The sequence below is a fragment of the Trachypithecus francoisi genome, unplaced genomic scaffold, assembly GCF_009764315.1.
Source record: "Trachypithecus francoisi isolate TF-2019V2 unplaced genomic scaffold, Tfra_2.0 Lachesis_group2, whole genome shotgun sequence".
Taxonomy (NCBI): domain Eukaryota; kingdom Metazoa; phylum Chordata; class Mammalia; order Primates; family Cercopithecidae; genus Trachypithecus; species Trachypithecus francoisi.
In genome coordinates, this window is record NW_022681465.1 from 1,416,531 (window position 1) to 1,423,265 (window position 6,735).

A 6,735-nucleotide genomic window follows, 5' to 3' on the forward strand; every position below is an offset into this window, starting at 1 on the left:
AGACAGAGTCTCGCTCTGCCACCCAGGCTGGAGTGCAGTGGCCGGATCTCAGCTCACTGCAAGCTCTGCCTCCCGAGTTTACGCCATTCTCCTGCCTCAGCCTCCCGAGTAGCTGGGACTACAGGCGCCTGCCACCTCGCCTGGCTAGTTTTTTTTTTTTTTTTTTTTTTTAGTAGAGACGGGGTTTCACTGCGTTAGCCAGGATGGTCTCGATCTTCTGACCTCGTGATCCACCCGTCTCGGCCTCCCAAAGTGCTGGGATTACAGGCTTGAGCCACCGCACCTGGCCCTCTTTTCTTTTTTTAAGAAGAACGCTGGGAAAGCCATGCACATGGCAAAACAGTGATGGAGGGGCTGATAAATGGGGTGATCAGAGGGACTGATAAGTGGTGTGATCAGAGGGGTTGATAAATGGTACCACCGGAGGGGCTGATAAACGCTGCACAATGTTGCCTGTTGTTCTGCGTTGTTGCTGTTTCTCAGAAAGTGCCCTCAGACAGTGACACTCAGAGCCCTCTTCACTGTAGGCCACAGGTGTCTCCCTGGAGAACTGCGGAGGAGCCTCTACAGCACAGACCCTGCCTGTGTCATGGGCATACAGAAGAATCCATGCAGGTTTCCCAACGGGCAGGATCCTGATGAGGGGCCAGTTCTTCTGAAGCAGGAGCAGCTGACTGTGTAGGGAGACTGCGGACCGTCCTGCCCCGGGGTCTTCAGCAGCCACGGTTGCCTTGAGCAGGCATAAAGAAGAAATACCTGCAAACATGGGACTCCTTGCGCAAGAACCCACATTTGCAAATGGGGCAGGTCCACCCCAGAAGGGTGCTGAGCAAGTTTAGATGTCTGGGACTGGCCTGTCCTGCTGTCCGAGGGGCCCTTTATCAGGGCCAGGCTCAGTGGGGAGAGGACGCCGGGTGGGCTGCCTGTGCCGGTGGGCTGGTGACGCATGGGCTGCCTGTGCTGGTGGGCCAGTGACGCGTGGGCTGCCTGCACAGTGGGCCGGTGACGCATGGGCTGCCTGTGCTGGTGGGCCGGTGACTCGTGGGCTGCCTGCACAGTGGGCCGGTGATTCGTGGGCTGCCTGCACAGTGGGCCGGTGACCGGTGGGCTGCCTGTGCTGGTGGGCCGGTGACCGGTGGGCTGCCTGTGCTGGTGGGCCGGTGACCGGTGGGCTGCCTGTGCTGGTGGGCCGGTGACGCGTGGGCTGCCTGCACAGTGGGCCGGTGCAGCCCCCAAGCGGACAGCCTGCCCGTTGGAACCAAGAGTCATTTAATTTGTTTAAAGCCCAAGTGTAAAGAGACATGGCAACTTTAATGCTGAGGGGCCCAGAGTTCTTCAGAAGACACATCCAGAAACAATTTCCTTCCTTAAAACTGAATTCTGCCTTACGATAGGAAACTCGGTAAAATCTGTGAGCAGAAGACTTGCAAACTTTTACTCTCAACGTCTTTGAATGGCCATTTCTCCTTTTGGTCCACCTCTCAAGCTGCACTGCACATGATAAAGTTTCTAATGCTCCAACTTAATCTTTTTCTCAGAATCTTTTCATTTGCTGATATTTTGGTTTCCTGTTTTTTCTCAGTAATAAAGTTTCTAATGAGAAGGTTCAGCAGAGAATGGGCCGTGCGGCCGTGCTGCCGTCTCCCTGGCGTTGCCAGCTCTGTCAGTTGGCTGTGGAGCCCTCGGCATCTTCCGCGACCCACTCCTTTCTTGTGTACTTGGGTCACGGTTGGTTCTGGGTCATCAGACCTTTCCGTCACTGCTGTGAGCACCATGATGGGCCCTGGCAGACTTCCCTGTAGATCCCCGGCGGCCTCCGTCTGACCAGCACACGTGGGAGGGCTGCTTGGGGAAGCAGGCAGGAGTGAGGCCACGGATCAGGAGGAGACGCAGCCCCGAGAAGGAAGAAGAGGAAGGTGTCACTTGAGAGGGCCCAAAGAGTCTGCCCTGCCGGGGCACCGAGGTCAAGGGGCATCTTGAGTACGGGAAAGGACGTGCCTGCCGCTCCCCAGGGCACCTTGGTGGCATCCGCAGAGGGAAGGCAGCCCCAGCAGCCCCCTGCGGTGACAGCAAACAGCCAGGCAGCCAGGGAGGCCCCTGCGGTGACAGCCCCGGGTCACAGGGTCAGAAGCGGCCCACCAAGACCTGGGGCCTGGCAGCCCGGCTCCTGGTCCTCCCTGGTGTAGATGATCGACCCACATGGCAAGACCAGGAGCGTTCCAGGGTCCCTTGGACATGCGTGATGTGCCACAGGCCTGTATGGCGTCCCGCCCGCTGGCCAAGCACCTGGCATTGCCACTCGGAGTTGAAGAAGGGCAGCCTACCTGGGAGAGGCGTTCCTTGAATCCCGCACCTGACATGAGGATTCCAGAAGCGTCTTGCCAAGCAGAGCATCTTTCCTAGCTACGTCAGGGGAAACATCCATCACCCTTCCTGCTCACCCAAGAGCCCCAAGAGGGGTCGTCTTCAGGTACTAGGGCTTCCCCTTCCCCCAGCCTTCCAAAATGTTCTCCAGGACTCCCCTTCTCCAAAGTTTCCAGAATGTTCTCCGGGGCTCCCCATTTTCTATGTCATTTAGAATGTTCTCCAGGGCTCCCCCTTCTCCAGACCTGTCAGAATGTTCTCCAGGGCTCCCCCTTCTCCAGACCTTCCAGAATGTTCTCCAGGGCTCCCCCTTCTCCAAACTTTCCAGAACATTATCCAGGGCTCCCCCTTCTCTGGGTCATTCAGAACATTCTCCAGGGCACAGCGGGGTGGCAGCAGCTCCCACCTTGGCCCAGGAGCCCAAGTGTTGCCCCAGCCTGGGGGGTAACCCTCTCCCCTGGGTGGGCTTTTGGGCTGCCTCAGGACATGTGGGTTGCCTCATTTCCTCCCCTGCCCCCAGGCCCACCTGCCCATGTGGACTCTCCACGCTCTTTGACCCCAAGGAAAAAGGTCAAATGCCATGTTCTCTGCTGCCTTCTTGAGGGACACTTCAGATCTGGCTGAGGGAACCATGCCAGCTGAGGTCAAAGGGCATGACTTCTTCTAAGGCAGAAAATCCACCTGTGGAGGGTGCAGGTGTGGTGTCAGCCCTGAGTGAGCTGTCTGCAAAGCAGAGAACTTTCCCAGCTTCCAGTGCCAACAAAACCACACTGCACAGCCACTGGGAGGTGAGACCAGGCTGGGCTCCACGACCTTTGTCCATCCGTGGACAGCAGCACACCCCAGCCCAGGATGAGATGCAGGGAGGACGCAGCCCCCAACGCAGGCCGCCGTGGGATCTGCCAGGTCGCAGCAGGTCAGTGACCGCTCCAGGCAGAGTCTTCCTCTTGGGTGATGCAGCTTTGAAACACCTGCCTTCAGCCGCCATCTCTTTCCTCATTCTGCATAAATATTCAATTTCGTATCAATTTAGCATTGGTGATTATGTACCATTTATCTTAAAGAAAACCTCTGAAGTTATCTAAGGCCCTGGCCCTGTGAAATGTGGACCAGAGTGGGAGTGGATCGTGGGGAGCTGCCACCTTCTCCCAGAGTCCCTGCGGCATTCAAAGATGACAGCCCAGGGCGTGTTCTGCAGAGGCGGGGGGAGACAGTTTCTGAGGGCAGCAGGGCAGGGTGCTGATGGAGCCTGCCAGTCTCAGCCATGGACCCGTGGGGTCGCCTTCCCGAGGCCAGCACCTCTGCTCTCCAGCCACGTGGCCATAGGCCGGCTGCTGACTTCTTGGGTCCTTGGTGTTCTCATTTGGAAAATGGGACATAAGAGCTGCTTCGTGGGGTCATGGGAATGTCAGAAGCCCCTGCCCAGCGTGTGGCACTAAGTGTGTGGGAGGCTTTCTCCCCCTGCTCCTGGGCCTGAGTGCTCTCAGGAGTGTGACCAGCACCCCGTCCGTTTTGTCCCACATCCTCCACCCCTAGCTACGGCGATGGTCATCCTGTCCCCGTGGGCTCAAGATGGCCTTGGGTTTGCTTTTAACTTGAGTGTGCCTCTTCCCAGGTAAGAACACAGCTACACAGAAAACGCGGGCTCCTGGAGAGGATCTTCGACCTCTGACCTCTGCTCTGTTCCTGCCCCAGGGCCTTTGCCCCTGCTGCCCCTCCCACAAAAGGTTCTCAAGGCTCGTGGACTCCCACTGTCCTTGCTAAGACCAGCTCTGGCCCCACCCCACCCTGTAGGCTCCCTGTCTTTTCCTTGGGGTCAAGCTGTTTCTGTCCCCACTAGAAATAGGCCCTGTGCAGGCAGGGATGGGGGCTCAGTGGGTACATGGCGTGGTCATCCCTCCGCAAATGTCAATGGAGACAATGAGCTCAGTGTTAATAACATGAGTTCTTTCTTTAGAAGTCTGCACGACGGCCCCATCTTGTGCCTCTTCCTTACCGGGTGGAATGGGAGCCTCATCGCTACACCCAGGAGAACAGACATCATGAGAACTGGGGCTGAGGAGCACAGCTGGGGGTGGACACGCAGCACAGTCACCGCCCAGGTCATGGTGGGTTGTGGCCCTGGGGAGCAAAGGTTCCCTCTGCAAAGCCATCCAGGCTATCCTTGCCCAGCCCCAGGCCCTCTCATTCACTTGTTTGCGGCGCCCACTGTGCCTGTCTGTCTGCCTCCCCTACTAGAGAGCAGTCCCCCTGAGGGCAGGGCCCGGCTGTTAGGAGATACTCATCCAGTGCCACCGAATGTCGGGTTAGAAAGTGAATGAGTCTGTCCGGGTAATAAGGAGCTTTGGCAATAGAAACAGCCATGTTTGCACAACATTGTGAATGCCACTGACGGGTAACTCAAAGACAGCTCAAATGGCAAATTTTATGTTACACATATTTGATATTCCGTAGTTCATAAAAACCCAAAGGAAGGAGTGACTAAATGTGAAAAGTATAAATCTTAAAGTTAAAAACTAGAAGGTTTTCAGGCCGGGCGCGGTGGCTCAAGCCTGTAATCCTAGCACTTTGGGAGGCCGAGACAGGCGGATCACGAGGTCAGGAGATCGAGACCATCCTGACTAACACGTGAAACCCCGTCTCTACTAAAAACTACAAAAACTAGCCGGGCGAGGTGGCGGCGCCTGTAGTCCCAGCTACTCGGGAGGTGAGGCAGGAGAATGGCGTGAACCCGGGAGGCGGAGCTTGCAGTGAGCTGAGATCCGGCCACAGCACTCCAGCCTGGGTGACAGCGCGAGACTCCGTCTAAAAAAAAAAAAAAAAAAAAAAAAAAACTAGAAGGTTTTCTTAATGCCTGAGATAGAAAAGGATTTCTTTTTTTTTTTTTCTTTTTTTTTGAGGCGGAGTCTCTCTCTGCCGCCCAGGCTGGAGTGCAGTGGCCGGGTCTCAGCTCACTGCAAGCTCCGCCTCCTGGGTTCCCGCCATTCTCCTGCCTCAGCCTCCCGAGTAGCTGGGACTACAGGCGCCCGCCACCTCGCCCGGCTAGTTTTTTGTATTTTTTAGTAGAGACGGGGTTTCACAGTGTTAGCCAGGATGGTCTCGATCTCCTGACCTCGTGATCCGCCCGTCTCGGCCTCCCAAAGTGCTGGGATTACAGGCTTGAGCCACCGCGCCCGGCCTAGAAAAGGATTTCTTAATAACTAAAAGCACAGAGAAAAACACTGGCAAATTTAAACAATGCAACACTGTTAAAGTCACCATAAACCAACGGAAAATAAAAACTGTGAACTGGACAAAGAGTAGTTACAGTGAATATAATTGGAAAAGGATTGGCATCCATAGACTAAAGAAGTTCCTCGTAGCTATAGGAAAGCAAAGCACCAAAAAACAGGCACAGCTCGTGAACAGGAGACTTGCTGAGAGGAGACCCAACAGGCCACGGAGACAGGGCACCCGCCGTGCTGGAGATGGCTGGGGTACCAAAGCTGCAGTGGGCGCCTGGCCTGGAGCTGCCTGGGGTACGGGAGCTGCAGCGGGTGCCCCGCTGGGGATGGATGCACCTCTCTCCCCTCCACTGAGGAAGGAAGCAGGTGTGACCAGGCCTAGAGCCCGTGACTGCCGGGCAGTCACACTGAATACACAGACTGGAGGTTCTTCTCAGGAAGGCAATTTGCAAATCTCCAGCAAAGGAAGCTGCGAGGCTGAGATTCAGGAACAACACTTGCAGGAATAGGCCCTGAAGAAACTAACACTTGAGAAGAATTTTTATTTTGGAATTATGAGAAACTGAAAATGGCCATCTGCAAGGAGAGTGATATACGAAGTGGAAGAAGTGATGAGAGTTTTGCACAGTAGTACACGGAACACTCAGTCAAGCCGATGCGTAACCACGACTGCCCGCACCTGCTCCTGTTAGCAGCATCACCATGCAGCCCAAGCCAGACAGTGGGATGGGGATCGCTTTAGAGGCCCTGCAGTAACCGTGCTGTGCGACCAGAGAGGAGAGACACGGGTTCTGGGGGACTTTGAAGGCAGCACTTTTCATGGGGGGCTCTGGATCTTTGTAAGAGACGGAGTAGAGATGGCAGAGAAAACACCACTTGGAAAGAAGGAGCAATAGCAGATAAACCCTGTGTGGCTGAGCCTGGGGACACGGTGCACAGGAAGGGAACGGGGTGACCTGGGGGGCCCTCAGGGTCTCACATGCCAGGTTGTGTGGGACTCGGGGGCGGGACTGAGAGGGGTGAGGTGCTAAGATACTTCACAAGTGTTCATTTGTGACTTTAAGTTTTACCCATTTAGCTTTATTTGACAATTAAATGATGGTTTTGTATTTTTATTTTAATTTTGCTTTGTTCAATTCTATTTTAA

At 55.3% G+C, this 6,735-nt stretch overlaps 1 long non-coding RNA gene across 1 annotated transcript; it reads left to right on the forward strand.

Annotated features, from left to right (window-relative positions):
- The first annotated feature begins 1,172 nt into the window (after positions 1 to 1,172).
- LOC117064707 lies at positions 1,173 to 5,240 on the forward strand. Its single transcript, XR_004429622.1, has 3 exons — positions 1,173 to 2,470; positions 2,885 to 4,887; positions 5,206 to 5,240. It is a non-coding gene; the product is annotated as an uncharacterized LOC117064707 (long non-coding RNA).
- The last annotated feature ends 1,495 nt before the right edge of the window (positions 5,241 to 6,735 follow it).